At 37.3% G+C, this 19,106-nt stretch overlaps 1 protein-coding gene across 6 annotated transcripts in view; it reads left to right on the top strand.

The window, feature by feature from the left end:
* Positions 1-19,106, top strand: part of BBX (BBX high mobility group box domain containing) — a 285,252-nt gene that overhangs the window by 95,803 nt on the left and 170,343 nt on the right. For all 6 annotated transcript variants that reach the window (XM_040484409.1, XM_040484412.1, XM_040484408.1 and 3 more), the window contains one exon: positions 18,403-18,476. The gene's annotated coding sequence lies outside the window, so the exon portion shown is untranslated. The remainder of the gene's footprint in view (positions 1-18,402; positions 18,477-19,106) is intronic.

Here is a 19,106-nt window from a genome sequence, read left to right on the forward strand (position 1 = left end):
TCTTTCTTTCTTTCTTTCTTTCTTTCTTTCTTTCTTTCTTTCTTTCTCTGTTTCTTTTCTTTTCTTTTCTTTTCTTTTCTTTTCTTTTCTTTTCTTTTCTTTTCTTTTTTCTTTCTCGAGAGGGAGAGAAAGCATGTGTGCGGGGGTAGGGCAAAGGGAGAGGGAGAGAGAGAATCCTAGAACAGGGGCTAGATCTCTACCTTGAGATCATGACCTGAGCTCAAATCAAGAGTTGGACGCTTAACCCAGTGAGCCACCCAGGCGCCCCTACATTTTTTGTTTCTACAGACATACTGCTTAGTGTCTAATGTGTTGTATCTATTTAAGTAGTAATCATAGCGCGTATCTGATTGTAGCCTGCTGGCATGTCGAAAAATCCTGCCCTTCTACTCTTGTAGCCACAGAATGCATCTTTGATAATAGCTATGTCGCAAAACATGTTTCTGGCTAAAAGGTATGGGAGAGGACATGGGACAGAGCATGACTGACACACACACCACAGTATCTCCTTCGTTGCTGCCTCATGAATGTGAAAACAGCTCTCGTGGCTTGTGTTGAGAAACTTGGTTTCAATGCCTTTTTCACACAGATCCATTCATATTATTAATGGAATAAACTGGTGAGATGCCTGTCAGGGTAAAGGTGCAGTCTTGCTATAAAAGATAACAAGCCTAATTGGTCTGATTCGTTATTACCTGTGACCATTTTAGCCCTGTGCTGTAACCACCAGAGCTCACAAGCACTGTCAGTTTTTAATGCTTAATTTATAGCACTCAGTCCTTAAAAAAATAAAAAATAAAACTGTTTTTAAAAAAAAGAGCAACTGGCTGGCTTAGTTGGTAGAACATGCAACTTTTGATCTCAGGGTTGTGACTTTGAGCCCCACTGATGGGTGTAGATATTATTTAAAAAATTAAAAAATTAAAAAATTAGAAAGAATGTATATACGTTACTCAGTCCTTATATATATATGTATATATATGTGTGTGTGCGTGTGTATATATGTATATATATACATGCACACACATATATATTTTTATATTTATATTTATTTATTTATCCATAGTTCTCATATGTGGCTGCACCTTGGAATCACCTGGGAAGCATTTAGTCTTCTGGATTTCTGATATGGACCCTACACACTATTCTCACTTAAGTGCTTTAGGATAGGAAGTGCCTGCGCATCTGCATTTTTAAAAGTCCTGTGTTTTTGCTTTGTTGTCTGGGTTGAGAGTGATTGATTCAAAAGGAAGCTGCATTGTAGAAGCTTTTTGAGGCCCCTACAAGTTCTGATTAAACAAATGCCTCAGAGGAAATACAGCTATTCTTTATAATTGAATGTACTCTCTCCCCACCACCCTACCCCTGAAGAAAAAAGCCAACCTGGTATAATTTTGGTTGCTGACAGTGCCTAAATTATTTTGAACTGAACCACTTAAATTTCTGGGGTGAGGAACTGGGAAAGTGAAGATCTAACTTCAGATAGGGTTGGCCCCATCCTGATGAGTTTGTCATTTCTGTCCCCCCACCAAAGCAGTCAGCACTATCCTTTCACTTTTAAACCAGTTCTAATAGAAAATAGGATAGGGGTGCCTGGCTGGGTCAGTTCTGTAGAGCATGCAACTCTTGATCTCCAGGTTGAGTTCAAACCCCACGTTGGGGATTGAGATTACTTTAAAAAAAAAAAAAAATATATATATATATATATATATACACACACACACACACACACATACATACACAACATATATTTATATTTATATTAATTGTTTACATATATATAAGTAATCTGGCTAAGGGAGCATAATTCAGTGAGTGAAATATGCTTCGATGTATAGAGATCTTTTGAAATATTGGGGATTGTAAACGTAAGGAAAAGTCATGGAAGAGCAGTATATGCTACAGGCAGGCCGTAGCGTGTTCCCATAGGGAGTGGGAGCTTCAGGATTAGCACATCCTGACAACAGGTCACACCAACTCCTGAAAATACTCCACAGTGGCAAAAGAAAGGCTTCTTCCCTTCCTCTTCTCTCAGTGCTGAGGCAAAGGAACTGTTGAGAGATCAGACTGTGAGGGTTCCCTGCGACTTCAGTCCTTGAGCTCCTGTTCTCATTCTCAGACGACCTCTTTTGTTTAGACCATGGGTTTTAACCTGTGTGGATTTGGATGATTCACAAATCCTGCTGTCCACTCAGCTGTTTTCTGGTTCATTCCATGGTAACACTACATGTAAAAAAAAAGAGGACAAACTGGATCTCTGCCAACTAGAACAAAGTGTTTAGCTACCTTCTTACTCTTAACCACCTGGACATCCAGGCTTTTCCATGATAGTAGGGTATTACCAACTTGTCACTCTGCTCAGGACTAAGCCCTTGGGCTCAGTTTTGGGCTCATCTCCCTCCTCCCCCCATTTCACTCAGCACAACTGAATGTTGCCTAATCACATCTACCTCACAAAGTGCCCCAGGCCAGCAGTGCTGATAGTAAACCACTTAGATGAAAATAGTGAAGATATTTAGATGGAAAGAAGGAATGAGATGGTCACCACAGAGTATCTGTGCAATGGAAGACTTCAAATAAGTCTCCTGGCTTATGCTATCTAGAAGATTTTAAGCAAGCATTGCGTTTGCTACATAGTATTTAAATTTCATTCTCCCATGTTTGGACTAACACCATTCTCCTTGCTTAGAATTAGCTCAAAACAAAACAAAAAACCTAAAAAGAAAAAGCTAGTAATTTAAGGCAAGTTTAGGTGTTCTGTTTTATTTTTAAATACAATGCCTTTATTAAAAATGAGGGTCTCTTGCATATAAATATTACCAGTGCATGCATTTCTTTTGATATTTGTGCATTGTCCTGATGACATTTCAATCTCAAGTCAGTTTCCCTTAGCTACTAAAGACCCTTTTACTTCTCTCCAGTTGCCACTTGTCTCACCTGCACCTACAAAATAAAAACTTTACTTTTAACCATCATAAATAGCATCAGTAATTATTTAAAATTTTATGTATTTAAAAACTTTAGGGGCGCCTGGGTGGCGCAGTCGGTTAAGCGTCCGACTTCAGCCAGGTCACGATCTCGCGGTCCGTGAGTTCGAGCCCCGCGTCGGGCTCTGGGCTGATGGCTCGGAGCCTGGAGCCTGTTTCCGATTCTGTGTGTCCCTCTCTCTCTGCCCCTCCCCCATTCATGCTCTGTATTATTAAAAAAAATAAATAAATAAAAACTTTAAAAATTATGTTTGCATATATCCTATTATTTTAAGAAAAATCATTTATGGGAAGAGATCCTTTGCTCAATTCCAAACTGAATAGAAAATGTTTTTTGGAATACTTAATTAGTTGCCTTCCATTAGCACTGGCAGTCAAGAGCCTGTCCCTTTTACAGATCCTAGTAGGAACCCTTCATGAAGTCTTAGAAATACTTGTTTTCACTTATTTATTCGTCCTTTTCACTTTCTCGAAGCGTCTAAGTCTACATACCTGTAATTTTTTTGAAGTTCATTTTTATTGAGGAAATACGATTTGAAAAGTTAGGGTTATGGGATTTTGTGTTTTTGCTCTTATGTTAGATATTTGGGATAACCTTCAGATAAGGGTTCACATAATAAAAATGTTCAGTTACAGAAAGAGCTCACCAGGCGGGTATTAAGTAGTTATCTGTACAATGGAATTCTAACTGAAAGGGAATGGCCTCTGGCGGGGAACAATGGCAAAATCCCTCAGGAAGTCAATTATAAGGTATGTTAATCCTACCAAAATATTAACCTCATGATCTTCAATCCCAGAGTGCCTTCTCCACCCTGCAAGTTCAGTTAAAAATATGCTGAAAGGCAAATTTCCTAAGATAATGAAATAAAAATGTGGACCTAAGTCTGTAAGATACAAATTAGAAAATAAGATCCCTAGCCAAACGTGAATATCTGACAAATTCTTTGCTTTCTTACAATTATTAGCCTAGTCTTTTGGGATGTTAATAAAGTAATGATTAAAAACGTGCCTAGAGAAGCCTTGTGGTTGAATGATTTACCCATCTGATAATTTTTACTCTGGGAATTTTTTTTTTCTTGTGAAGTTGATAAGTCTAACTATTATCTTCTTAATATATAAAATAGGAAAAAAAATACTTGTTATATCAATTACTAGAATAATTTTTTTTTTTTTTGTAGATTTAAATGTCCATAAAGTGTTTTGGATTCCAAAGAACATTTCTGTGAATATAGATAATACTGTTTTCTTTGAGTTTCTTTTATTAATCAGTTTCAATTCATGGTAACAATATGAACATAAGTTTAGGAGGTGGTAATTGTATTAATATTAAATCTTTGATTATATGAAAAGATCTATATTGTCTTTTAATTAGAAACTCACATAAGATCAATTTCTAGTTGTTTAAACAGTTTGATTGCTACTAGCATTCATTGTGGTTTAAAGTGCAAATAACTAAACTTTCCTTTGATATGTTATTGTACTAGCACATTCAGTAGTTGGAGCAAGGGGATAGAGCTCTAGTTGCTGGGCACCATGACTGCGGAGCATAATGGATGTCAAGCCTCATGGCTTCCCGCTCTCATCTGCTTTGATTTCAGAAAGCTAGAGAATCTTGGAATGCTTGAATCTTAGACTAATGCATAGAGATCAGCCCTCAGTGCCCTGTACAAATCCCCACACAAGAACTCCTACTAAAGTTTCTGCTTGAACATCTCCATAGATGGGACAATATCCAAGAGGAACTCACTTAATTTTTGGATCAGTCTGAGGGTTGGAAAGTGTTTCCTCATACTGAACACCCCAAACTGCCTCTTGGAAACATCTTTTAATTGATTACAGTTTTAAACTCTGAAACCACCCCGTAAAATGATGCCTCTTCCTTATGAGACTCCAAAAGGATATGAAAACAGCACTTCTTCTTTTCCAGAGTAACATTTTTATTTCCTTTAGCCATTCTGCCCCCAAACAGGGTTGCTTAGCCTCTGTCCATAATCTGGCAATGATCTGGTCCAGAATCTCTTTGAGTTCTTTCTGTCCTCACCTGAATATAGACAACACTGGCTAGAGTGGCCTCCCAACACTTCTTGCTGGATGGTGTAGTTCTTCTTGTTTTTTTCTTTTTCTTTTTCTTTTTAAAATGTTTATGTATTTTGAGAGAGAGAGAGAGAGAGAGAGAGAGAATGCATGCATGCCTGAGCAAGGGAGGGAGAGAGAGAATCCCAAGCAGGCTCCATGCTGTGAGCACGGAGCTTGATCCCATTAATCCTGAGATAATGACCTTGAGCCAAAATCAAGAGTTGGATTTGAGCCACCCAGGCGTCCTGAAGGTGTAGTTCTTTTTGTTCTGAGTACTTCACACTGCCATCTTATATTGCAGTTGTCATTTTACATGCTTTTCAGTTCAGGCAGGCATCTTCTGTTCTCTGCTTTCAGACTTTTATTGGTGACAATTGATGCTATAAGTTTAGACTATAGGTTTTATTTTTCAGTGATATAAACAAAGGTGACAATGCTTAGTTACAAATCTGTGGGTGTGCTTTCATGTAACTTAGTACTTTTATTACTCCACATTTAGAGATTTTTAAAAAATATATTCTTTTAAATTTTTTTTATTTTTTTATTTTTTAAAATTTACATCCAAATTAGTTAGCATATAGTGCAACAATGATTTCAGGAGTAGATTCCTTAGTGTCCCTTACCCATTTAGCCCATCCCCCCTCCCACACCCCCTGCAGTAACCCTTTGTTTGTTCGCCATATTTATGAGTCTCTTATGCTTTGTCCCCCTCCCTGTTTTTATATTCTTTTTCTTTCCCTTCCCTTATGTTCATCTGTTTTGTCTCTTAAAGTCCTCATATGAGTGAAGTCGTGTGATTTTTGTTTTTCTCTGACTGACTAATTTCACTTAGCATAATACCCTCCAGTTCCATCCACGTAGTTGCAAATGGCAAGAGTTCATTCTTTCTGATTGCCAAGTAATACTCCATTGTATATATTTACCACATCTTTTTTATCCATTCATCCATCGATGGACATTTGGGCTCTTTTCATACTTTGGCTATTGTTGATAGTGCTGCTATAAACATGGGGGTGCTTGTGTCTCTTCAAAGCAGCACACCTGTATCCCTTGGAAAAATGCCTAGAAGTGCAATTGCTGGGTCATAGGGTAGTTCTATTTTTAGTTTTTTGAGGAACCTCCATACTCTTTTCCAGAGTGGCGGCACCAGCTTGCATTGCCACCAACAATGCAAAAGAGATCCTCTTTCTCCACATCCTGGCCAATATCTGTTGTTGCCTGAGTTGTTAATGTTAGCCATTCTGACAGGTGTCAGGTGGTATCTCATTGTAGTTTTGATTTGTATTTCCCTGATGATGAGTGATGTTGAGGATTTTTTTCATGTGTCAGTTGGCCATCTGGATGTCTTCTTTGGAGAAGTGTCTATTCATGTCTTTTGCCCGTTTCTTCACTGGATTCTTTGTTTTTTGGGTGTTGAGTTTGAGAAGTTCTTTATAGATTTTGGATATTAACCCTTTATCTGATATGTCATTTGCAAATATCTTCTCCCATTCTGTCAGTTGCCTTTTAGTTTTGCTTATTGTTTCCTTCTCTGTGCAGAAGCCTTTTATTTTGATGAAGTCCCAGTAGTTCATTTTTGCTTTTGTTTCCCTTGCCTCCAGAGACGTCTTGAGTAAGAAGTTGGTGCGGCCAAGATCAAAGAGGTTTTTGCCTGCTTTCTCTTCAAGGATTTTGATGGCTCCCTGTCTTACATTTAGGTCTTTCATCCATTTTGAGTTTATTTTTGTGTATGGTGTAAGAAAGTGTTCCAGGTTCATTCTTCTGCACGTCACTTTCCAGTTTTCCCAGCACTGCTTACTGAAGAGACATTGGATATTCTTTCGTGCTTTGTCAAAGATTAGTCGGCCATACATTTGTGGGTCCATTTCTGGGTTAGAGATTTTTTTTTCACTTAAACTTAATATCTATCAGCATTGCAAATTATACTCCTCAGTTTATATTGTAAATACTCTCACTCATGTAAGAGCAGGTTTTGATGTAGAGGATGGTAGAGTGAAACTTGCTGGTACCTGTGATGAGGTGAAGACTCTTTGGGAGAAAGTAGATTTGTGAAGAAAGTTTGAAGACCCCAAACCTCAGCGTTAATGTTGCTTAGGATCAATTCTATAGTACTTTTCTTCTAATTTCACATCATCGCGTCACACATAAGCAAACAGTTGTATGTTTGTTGAGACTCTTTGCTGGGTAGTTGAGGGTTCATAGGACAGAAACTATGGTGCTTTCTTGGAACCTTACAGTGAAATTTACGATGAAATTTAGATGGTGATAGCTGCTTTGTAGTCTTCCTGAAACAAAAGTCATATGGTATGTTGGGTATTGTCAGATTTACATTAGCCTTATCATTTCTATCTCTCTTCCTGCTCTAATTCCCACCATCCTCTTTACTAAGAGTTAGGAGACCCCAGTTCAAGGTGGTGGTGAAGGTAAAGTGGGCAGAGAGTTGAATCTTCAACTCCATTTTGCTCTGGAGAAAGAAACATAGCTCAGAAAATAAGTACAGTTGTTATTTAAGTTCTCATATTGGAACTTTAAAATTTCCCTTGTAATAGCATCTGTCCTCTCCTCTACCTTTGTGTATCTAATGTACCATTCTCTGTGTAAAATTACCACACATTCAAAATACTCAGTAAGCATATTAAAATGGTAGCTTTGGAGGGGGGGAAGGGCCCTGGGAGTGGAGTATGTAATAAAAGGAACCTAATTCGTTAATTAAAATTATCTTGTTGGCAATAGTATTTAACTGTGTTGCAGATTTTACTATAAACAAATAGACTTGGTTTCTAGTCTATTCAAGTTGGTATCCTAGACTATATCCTAAAGTTTTCTCAAAATTCATTATACAGAACTCTTGATGCCTACTAGATTCCTTGAAGACTATGAACTACCTGCCCGAATGAGAATCCACAATGTATTACTAGTCTTCCTGTTACTGTTCACCTCCAAAGTAGAATAATTGATGTTGAGTTTTAACTGTGTTGTTGACACAGGTTTTGACATTTTCAAAAAATGTAAAAATGTTGTTGAAATAGCTGGTGTTTAGAAGTATATCCTAGGTCTGAATTTGCATTTAAATTGTATTGCTTTCTTTGTATCTATCTTATCTCCAAAGTAAGAAACAAGTATTTGTGTTGTTGCTTTTAAATTATAGCAAGCACTGTCTGGAATCTGAGTAACTATAGAACTCAGCACTTTGAAGTTGAGACTTTTGGTTGTGTGTGTATGTTCATAGGTAAACACACCACATATATTCTCAACTTTTTTTTTCTTTTTTTCTTTTTTTTAAGTTTATTAATTTTGAGAGAGAGAGAGAGAGGGAGGGAGGGAGGGAGGGAGAAAAAGAATGCAAAGCAGGGTCTGCACTGTCAGCATGTAGCCTGAAGTGGGCTCGAACCTATGAACTGTGAGATCATGACCTGCACAGAAACCAAGAGTCGGATGCTTAACCCACTGAGCCACCCAGTTGCTCCCATTATGTTCAATTTCTATGAAAGAGGCCTGGGTCAAATAAGCTGATATGAGAGATTTTGTGAAGGAAATAATATGATACCCAAATCTTTGGATCTTTATTGACTATGACTATAAACACAAGTCAAGTTACAAAGAAGATTCCCTTTAAAGCATTATATTCACAACAGTTTTGGTGTCATATTTTAATTCTTCAAAAATTGATTACTTTTTTTTCCCCAGAAACATATATGGTAACTATGACAAAGCAAAACACTGTATTCCCAGCTATTCCAAGTTATGTTTTTACCCTCTCCTCCTAAATCTGAGAGAATATATCTTCAGGCATGGAAAATGAATTATGTGCCACTATCTACTTAAGTATAAAGCACACATAACAAATTTCAAGACATTAGAAATGTCCTTAGAATTGGTTTTAGATGTCAGATTAACATTAGCCACTTTTTCAGTGTTTTTGTTGAAACCTGAAGCTTGTCTTATAGGAAATAGAAATTGAAACAGAAATTGGTGTTGCAGGAGTACAGATTGAAATTTAAATATCTCAAACTATTATATTTGAATGGCATTATGTGCCAAGAAATTGGAATTAATTTATTGAAATTAGGATTTGAACTAAAGTAAAATAAATCCATGCTCCCTTTCATTTCTTTTCAGGAGGTAAGTATGTGGTCCAATCCTTTTATGTTCTTTTTCTCTTATTGCAACAAAAATGTAAACCATTCTACTTTCTTTTCTCCTTTCACTTCAGGTGCTAGTAATAATAGAGTGTAACACATCTGTTATTTTGTGTGTTGTGCCCTGATGCAGGTTTCATACCCAGTTTTCACCCAACCATACTGTCCAAGAAGATAGAATAAGCTGATTAGTGAGCCTGGGTAGTATTTCTGTTCTGAAGCTTAGGTGGAATTAGATCAGTCCCACACAGTGTACATGGTCCGTGAGTAAGGAGGAGTATTTTCCCAAAATCAGAGTGCTTTTATCAGATAATGGGAGATGCATGTATACTGGTCAGGCAAAAACATTTGTGTCTCTCATAATCTACTTAAGAAAAGCAAGTATAGAAAAATGCACTTTTGTGGCTGATTATTTTCTTATTTAAAAAATGCTCTACAGGGGGCACGAGGGTGGCTCAGTCAGTTAAGCATCTGACTTCGGCTCAGGTCATGATCTCCTTTGTGAGTTCAAGCCCTGTGTTGGGCTTTGTGCTGACAGCTCAGAGCCTGGAGCCTGCTTTGGATTCTGTGTCTTCCTCTCTCTCTGCCCCTCCCTGCTCACGCTTGCTCTCTCTCTCAAAAATAAATAAACATTAAAAAATGCTCTACAGTGCATTTCCTTTGTAGCTTGAAAGGTTACACAATCTGATTTTTGTTAATTATAAAAAAGTTAAAATTTCAAAATATTTCCTATCAGTTTTGTAAAGCATAGCTATTACAGATGTCTCTTGGGCTGCTTCAGGATAGCCTTTTACTATTCACTTGGTATTCCCTGTAATTGGTGGCCCCTGGGGTTGTAGAACACTGAGCTCTGAAGGGTTGCTATACTAGAATTAGTAACAAAAGGTGGCTTTGTGTCTACCAGTGGGAATATTTGGAGACTATTTTCTTTGTGTTTTTTTTAATTGGCTTAATTTGAACCAAATATTATATATTACTATTTTATTTTATTTGAGATTTTATTTTTGAGTAATCTCTACACCCAACATGGGGCTTGAACTCACAACCCCAAGATCAAGAGTCGCATGCTCCTCTGACTGAGCCAGCCAGGCACTCCTATATTTCTTTAAATATTGACTGCCATAGGAGCAGTAGCAACTAATGCAGAGGCATTTAAGGATTAGTGACCAGTGGAGTATTTGTACTATATAGCGGCTGTTGTAGGGCATGTGCTTAGTTTTAATGGAGGACATAGTTGGGACTGGGTGTTTCTAGTAGGAGTGAGCATATTTAAAGGAGAATTGCTCTTTATATATTCTCAACTGTCATTACCTTGGCATTTTTAGTCCATATTTAATTTTAATATTGTTAGAACGAAATACACTGACATTTGCTTTTTTTTTTAAGTTTAATAAACTATTTTTTTAGGGCAGGTTTAGGTTCACAGCAAAGCTGAGTAGAAAGTACAGAGTTCCTCTAGACTCCCTTCCTCCATGCATGTAAACCAACTTTAACGCTTTACTCCAACGTATTTTTATAAAAATATTTAAAAAGACAAATATTTTAAATGCTCATTTCTACAACTAAAACAGTGTTGTTCTCTGTCTTCAAACTGGGAGGGGGAATGTGTTCTAGAGCCAAGAAGCAGTCTCTGACCCTCTAACCTTGCGAGTGAGAAGTTAGGCCATGTTTTATGATCCTTTTCCAGTTGAATGTTGCTTCTCTGAAGACTACAGGGAGAATAAGGATCTCTAATGTAACTTGATCTGGAGCATCCTGTTGTTCTGTGAATGGCAAACTGGAGCCCTGGGTTCTGGCCTAGCTCTGACTCTAGCTTGTTGTGGTCAGAGGGGTTGAATGCAGGAGACTCCAGCTCTCATCTGCCTCCAGCATTTTGTGATTCCATGATTTATTGGAATCTCTAGTGGGGAGGACATCAAATCCTGCAGGTTAGCAGCATGGAATCATGGGAAAAGCACTGTGGTGACCTGAGGTATTTATTGGTCACAAACCAGCTGAATGCCTTTTGTCCCATCACTTTACCTTTTTGGGTCTGCCCTAGTTTCAGCTGTGGAAATGTGATTGGACTTCTCTGTGTCCCTCTAAGAAAAGTTTCTTGGATCTTTCTGATAACACAGTAATCACTGTGTGGTATTGTTTGTCCCAGGAACAACTGTTGGGTGAATAAATAACTTCAAAATGGAGTGTATTGACACTGACTGTGGATCACTGTTGAGCAGATTCTTTCTGTCTTCATATCAGGAATATTCTTGCAATTAACATATTTGAAGCAAGAGTCTCTCTGCAGCTAAGCTTTTACTAGATATACATTAGGTACTTGAAAAGGACAGGGATTATTTCCTGAATAGTAGTTTCTCTTAAACAAAAAAAAAAAACACAATGTAAAATATCAATAGAAATGTACTTTTTCATAACATCACACGATTTTAAATTGTTTTTATGATTTCTTTAAATTGTGCTATTTAATTAGTTAATTAAGGGAAAAAAGGGAAAGGCTAGTGTCCTTTACTTCTCAGAACAGAATATTTTCCATTTAAAATTTATGTAAATTGCAAATGATTGACTTCCTAAAACTGAATGACTTTGGACTAAATTGTTTAAGTAAATGTGACTTTCTGTATATTGCGAATTACTGCTGAAGTGAAAGCAGGTTTAAAGGAACCCTTTCTTACCTCAAAGGACAAGGTGGTTCTAAGGCTTCTCCAGTGGGTTTTATTCACAGAATGCCTCCCTAAAGGTTCAGGCTAATTCCTGAAGTGTGTAGGGCAGGGTTTATTTGGTCTAACCTACCTAAAGTATGGCAGGTTATCCCACAGGGCTGGGATTATCCTAACCTTAAATTTTCCAGCTCGGTGCTCAGTGGCTTGATAGAGCTAATGAATCTTCCCAAAGTACCTGGGGTTTCCCTGTTGGTATTCCTGATGTAGCTGCTAGCAAGCGTGTTTTTATACTCTTCCTGGAAGTGAAACTTCTTCTGCCTTAAATGTGCAATTTCCCCTGCCTGAGAAGGTCAAAGGCACATTTATGTAGTTCACAAGAGTATAAAAGAGGCATTCACTGCTTCCCTGCCAAGCCATCTGACGGGACTAATGCCTACTCATTTTCCACCTCTACTTATGGAAACTGCAGAAATTCATGGTTCCACCATGGTCTTTGAAACAACATTCTTATGGCAAATGAGCATTATAATGAAATACCCATATTATCAAATCAGCAAATGTACCTCGAAATTGGTAGGAGTAAAAAGTGGCTTCTCAGACGGTCAGAGTTAAAAGTATGTTAAAACCACCTAAATTAAAACAGAATCTACAGTGAAATCCCACTGGAAAAACTGGCAATTTACTAGCATCCAAATGCTGAGAATATTCAAGGCAAATTTCAGTGTGTTCACAATGTCACTTTATTAAATGCTTTTCTGTCATTTAGTTTTAACTCCAGTGAGATTACGGACATTTATTGAGTATTTACTGTATGCCAAGCCCTGAGTATCTGTATCTTCTAATAATTTAAGGCAACCTTGTAGAAGTGGAGGGATTGTTATCTTCATTTTGAAGGTGAGGAATGGAGGCTCAGAGAGTCCCAGGAATCGACCCACAATTGCAGGGTGGTAAATGGTAGATGCAGGGTTTGGCCGTAACTAAGGCCAGTGTGCTTTGCAGAACACCATGCTGGTAACTGTACTCTATTCTTTGAGACGATGGAGAGGGAAAAAAAAAAAAAAGCAAATTGCATTACTTTCTCATAGGCCCATGTTTCATGTTCCACTTTCTGATATGAACCCTGCACTTCAGCTAGATCTGCTTCCTGTCCCTTCCAGCATGCTTCTTCCCAATACTGAACTTTGGCTCATCCCGTGCCTGTAACACACCCCTCATCTGCTGTCTCCCCATATCCCAAATTGCCACGCTTCAGCTTCAGGTGCCAGCTTTAGTCACTTCCCGGGTAGATTCCCTTGTGCATCCTAACTGGTTTGAATTCTTTGTTTACCATTTTGGCATGCATTTTTCTCTACTATTATTTAACATTGTGTGTGTGTGTGTGTGTGTGTGTGTGTGTGTGTGCGCGCGCGCGCGCGTGTGCGTGTGTGAGAGAGAGAGAAAGAGAGAGACAGAGAGAGAGAGAGAGAGAGATTACCCGACTAGATCATCAGTTTCTAAAAACCAGCAACTAACACACTACTATTTGCAGTGTTAATACGTGGTAAGTCATTAATAATTTCTCAAACTGTAAAAGGCTATATCATTTGTATCTGTGTGCTGTTGGCATATAGATAGATGGTAGGTAGTTTTTAAAGCATAATTTTATGGTCAGTATTGAGTCCTGAAAAGGAGAGGATTTCCAAACCTTTCGTCTTTTTTTTTTTTTTTAAGTTTATTTATTTATTTTGAGAGAAAGACAGAGCACAAGTAGGGGAGGGGCAGAAAGAGAGGGAGAGAGAGAATCCCAAGCAGGCCCTGTACTGTCAGTGTCGAGCCCAACATAGGGTTCTATCTCACAAACTGTGAGATCATGACCTGAACTGAAATCAGGAATGGGAAGCTTAACTGACTGAACCGGCCACCCAGGTGTCCTCCAAATATTTCATCTTGCTATCATAAGAGGTCCGTGTCAAACAATGATTGCTAGAATTTTTTGTTTCTGCCTGCTAGTGTTTTCTAACAGCTTACTGGGAATTCCAAACAGATGGACAAATCTGTAATGACTTAGATATCTAGAGAATTCTTGTTTTGCCTGTATTACTATACTATATGTAAAGTTCCTTACCCTAAAGGCCCTGGGTCATGAGGAAATGCAAGGGCCTACGTGGGAAGATGACAGAGAGGTACTTCAAATTTGCATTTTCTCTTAAGAGATTTCCATTTTCAGTATAGCTGACAGTTGTAATTTCTGTTAAAGATTGGTGCCTGGCCAAAAATGCCTGTGAAATAGCTGTGGTTTAAGCTTCAAGTATAAAGATTTTAACGAAAGTGTTGGCAATATATTGTATGAATAAAGACAGCACTTGTTAAAAAGCATATATATGTGTGTATGTGTAGATTTGTATGTATGTATGTGTGTGTGTGTAAGTATATATCTGCACTTATCTTTGTCTATATGAAGATATTTTATTTCAGGAAGTGATTTAACTGGAGGTCAGACTATCAGCTTATTATTTCTAGGAAAAGCATCCTTTGGCCTATGAGTGAACCACAGTGACCTAAAGCATGGAATTCATTGCCCAAAATTGCAAAACAGCTGATGTGCATTTTCAGTACTGTACTATTGAATAATGTGTGTGATGCCACTATTGAGGAGATTGGGTGAAGACCTTAGGCACACACAGGACAGGGAAGGCTTTTGTTAAATCAGTGAGAATCTTTTATTTATTTATTTTTAAATTTTTTTTTAAATGTTTATTCCTTTAGAGAGAGAGAGAGAGAGAGAGAGATCATGAGTGGGGAAGGGGCAGAGAGAGAGGGAGACACAGATTCTGAAGCAGGCTCCAGGCTCTGAGCTGTGAGCACAGAGCCTGATGTGGGGCTCAAACCCACCAACTTCGAGGTCATGACCTGAGCAGAAGCCAGATGCTTAACCAACTGAGCCACCCAGGCACCCCAGTGAGAATCTTTTAGACTACAAATAATGATATATTACACAGAAGTAATAGCTTGGAGTTTGTATTTAAGTTTTATTTGTAAGCATGTAGTATATAAAAGAGTGAATTGAGGAAAATATAAGAATTGTACTCATGTAAAGAAGTAGTTTTAAGACAGAAAAAATCTTTTAAGAAAACCTACATCATAACCTATGGGGAGTGGAATACATGTTGCTGGGGAAATGGAGGAAACCAGTGAAAGATTTAGCAAAAGAGTGAGTATTAAGACTATTTTTTGTGACTTGGACTTGTTTTGGCTTTCAGAGGTCATGCTGACTCTCAGATTAGAAATGCAGTCTCAAAGCATAAACATTGGAAGTAATAATTTTCAAGTGTGCTTTCTTGGGTTCTCCATTTTGTTTTCTTCAGGTGTAAAACCAAGAGTATTCTATTTTTCAGGAGAATGAGGAAAAATCTATTTCCTTTTCAATTAGTTTGGCTATTTTTGTTGTTGTTTATGGTACCATAAATGGAGAGACATCTGTACCATGCATTGTATCATGACTAACAATTTTTTTTTCATTTGAATGTAATTGTTCTTTAGCAAATAATTGCAGTCCAGAATGACTTTTATTGAGCTTGATTGAATTAAGGTTATGTATGAAAATGAGTTAGTTAAAGCTTAATCTATTATCCAGAGAATTGATGAAAACATCAGAAAAGCAGTCATTCGTGGGGATTAAATATTCTTCCATATAAGTGGGCAACATGGTTGCCTTGGAGTCTCTTCTGAACTGACGGGCTACTAATGACATCAGGGTGCAAAACACCCAGTGTTGGCATAGAAGGGGATTTTACCATGATGTGCCTTTGAATGTTATACTGTACATTAACACTAATTGGGAGTCTGTCTCATTGTAAGAAGTGGCACCTCACCTTATTTTAGTATAATAAGCTTTTCAAAACATAGCACCCCAAGGGGCAGTGTGTAAGCCGTGCCAGAAAGCCAGTTGCTTTGGGATCTTTCAGTGGTTGCTGAGGCCCATTCTTTAAGATAGGTTTTTCAAATGCCAAGTCAGATGCCCAATTTGCAGTAAGAGGTAAATAATAGATATTTAATAGATAGTTCTCCCACCTGCCATGAAGTTTCTCAGAGGGAATCCTGAGCTGTGCCTGATCAGTCCTGCTAGGTATGCATCCCCTGGGGGTGGCGGGGTCACTGGGAGGAAACAGGTCTTGAAAAGGAGAAGAGAACAGATTCTTAACGAGGCAGTGTGAGCTAAGGATGAGAGTGAGGGTTGAGAAGAAGCCAAAGTGGAACTCAGAAAACACAGGCATGAGCTGGCTGAGGTGAAAATCTGCCCTGGCTGTGGAAGAAGGGCACCTTCAAGCCCCCAATCTGCAGGGTTGTGTTCGCACCTTGGGCATTTCTCCCTGCTCGCCCCCCTCTGTCCTCAGACACCTCACACAGCCATCCATTTCCATCACATGATAACACTTTGTGAAGTATTTGTAACTTTACATGCAGAGCAGCTTATGCTGAAACTGCTTTTTCTGAAGCTACTCATGTGGGCATTTGTAAGAACCAGATAAAATCTGGAGGCTCTAAGGTTGGCTATCAGAGAACTCAAAGGGAGTCTGTCTCAGGCAGAAGCTTCAGCCTTGAAATTGACCTCTACTTCGTGGCTGATTCCCTGGCTTCTCTCTCCCAGTCAGTTAAGTCCAACAACATTTCTCTGTTACCCTAAGAGTTTTAAAACCCCTACTGGCCACAGCATAGTCTGCCTCCTTACTGTCCCTCCCCACTTATCCACAGATAGTTGCATCACAGTTGATAAATTATGGAATAATCATCAAAATAAGGTGTAACTAGAGTCCATTTTTTGATATGTATATGTGTATTTGATTATATGAACAAACACATCGACAAGGGTACCCAAAGATTAGGGAAAGTTTATTTTTTGGCTCCTAAAAGAAGTTATGTGTATAGGATATATTAACATATTTTATTTCTCACATAGCATGTGCCCACTTCTTAAACCAAAAAGAACACAATTCTTTAAACCAAAATAAGAATTAAATCCACACTGTTAATTAATGTTGGACCCTCCCATTTTTGGCAGTATAATTTTTTTTTCATTTATACCAATTTATTTACCTAACAGTTTTTTATAATTATTTATTAACGATTTTTACCTATTTTTTACAGTGTTTTTCTTTTCTTTCTTTTTTTTTTAACAGTGTTTATTTTAATGTTTCTTTTCTATATTGACTTTTGGGTTTATATGAAAAAAATTAGGTGATTAAATATATGAGATAATGAATTTTTTTAAATAGTATTTTTAAAAATGTCAGTTGTCTATTTTATGATAGCTAATAATAGACTCTACACCACTACTTGGTTTTTGGAATTGTACACTTAGTAAAAACACAGTCATTTAATTTGAAAGTATTCATATGGGTCCTTTGTAGTTTGCTTCAAAGATCTGGATTTATCGTTTCATCCATACTCTTGTTTTAAAAAATATGGGTGTATGAGTAGTAACTTGTATGAAGCCACATGAGACCATTTAATATTTTGTTCGTTGTTTGCAGCTGTTTTCTTCAATAGCACTGGGTGGTAACTGAATTGTCTTAAGTCTAGATAGGATTACTCAGATGAATCATTACATATTTTTGATAGTTAATGTAAGTGCTTCCATGTCATAGTGGCTGATTCGGCAAAAAGCTTGAGTTATGTCACAAAATGACTAATAATATTGATAGAGCTATAAGCCAGTACATGATATCCAGTTTCTAGAGTACAGAGTAGCTTGCTGATTGTAAAGAAATACAACCGGCAAAGGGGTAGGAAATTCTGTCTTAGTTGAATGTGAATTTAGTATTACCATTAGAGCATCCTAGCAACTAAACAAATGTATCTCACCTAGAAACTGAAATAACTGAATTCTTAAAAGTGATACAACTTAGGTATATGTCTATATTTGCAGTATTATTAATGTCAAATGTTCCATTTAGTTTTTGTGGACAACCTTTTGCTGATTTTGATCCTCTTTCCTATGTTTACTTAATCACTTTTAGCTAGAAAGTAATTTTTTTGGTAACATTTTTTTCTCTGTGGACGTCTCCCCTTACTCCTCACCTTAAAAAAAAAAAAAAAAAAAGACAAAACTGTGTTGCTTCACTCATCTTTAAAACATTTAAAAGAAAAATTATAAGATTAATACCTGAACCACAGTTTATCTGGTTGGATTGGACCAGTCATTTAAAATAACTTGTATCTAGTTAGAATGTCAGTTTAATGTCCTGTTTTTCCAGTGGATTTGTATGTAATTCTACACTTGATTTTAGCCAAAAACCTGACAAGTTATTGCCTATCTATAACTTTAATCTCAGAATTTCCGTTGAATAATTTTAGTGACTGTCTTTTGTTAAATTAAAATTGACCATAAACATTTTAGGCCACTTTCTCTAAATCGTGTTAGCATAGGAATTTTTATTAATTTGCCTGTTTTGGTTGTTTGGCCATTACTCATTTTGGGGGTATAATTTTGCTAAAGGACAAGAAGTGTCAGCTTTTTTGAAAGTCCTTCACGACTCACCATTTGCTTTTGGTCTTTCACAGAATCCTGCTGCATCACAGAAGCTGGAAATTCTGATGTTCCATTCAAATCACAATGGAAAGTCTTGACTTGACCGGTAAGAGCAGCATCACAGGTACATCATACTTAGCTGGAAGCAGTGAAGCTGGCAAGAACTATGTGCTGTCCAAGCTGGTCTCCGCTTTTTCCTATCTGATACGTTCACCTTCCATGGTGATCAGGGAAGGGTGATACCTTTGTGTGGTTTTTGTCTTTTTTAGTGAATCACTTTTTTTTAAAGTGACATTTTAATCTCCATCAAGTAAGTTAAATTTTCCTTTAAAATCATGAATTTAAAAAAATTATGTCAAAATCTCTGATTAGTTTCCCCACAGTAATGACCTGTTGGCGGAATGTCCAATTTATTCAAGTCCTGAATATGTGGAGGTTATATACCTAAGTAAGTATTAAATGGGTCTAGTCCCCATAAGTTATTTTTGTTTGTACTGCCTTTAGCTTTAATTGAAAAATGAATTTGTATCAGAGCATTATGGAGTATTTTTTTGATCTGTTAAAAATAATAGAGGCAGGTGTAGCAGCATTATGAAACTGTTTGAATATGAAAACCACACAGCGAAGAAAAACTTGAGATTGTAAAATATATATGTGACAAATTATACCAAACTCTAAAACTCACAGATACTATAACTCTGTCCTCTTGTATATAAGTTACTTTCAGAGGAGAAGA

This window comes from Herpailurus yagouaroundi, unplaced genomic scaffold (assembly GCF_014898765.1).
Source record: "Herpailurus yagouaroundi ecotype Mexico unplaced genomic scaffold, PumYag 162, whole genome shotgun sequence".
Classification (NCBI taxonomy): Eukaryota; Metazoa; Chordata; class Mammalia; order Carnivora; family Felidae; genus Herpailurus; species Herpailurus yagouaroundi.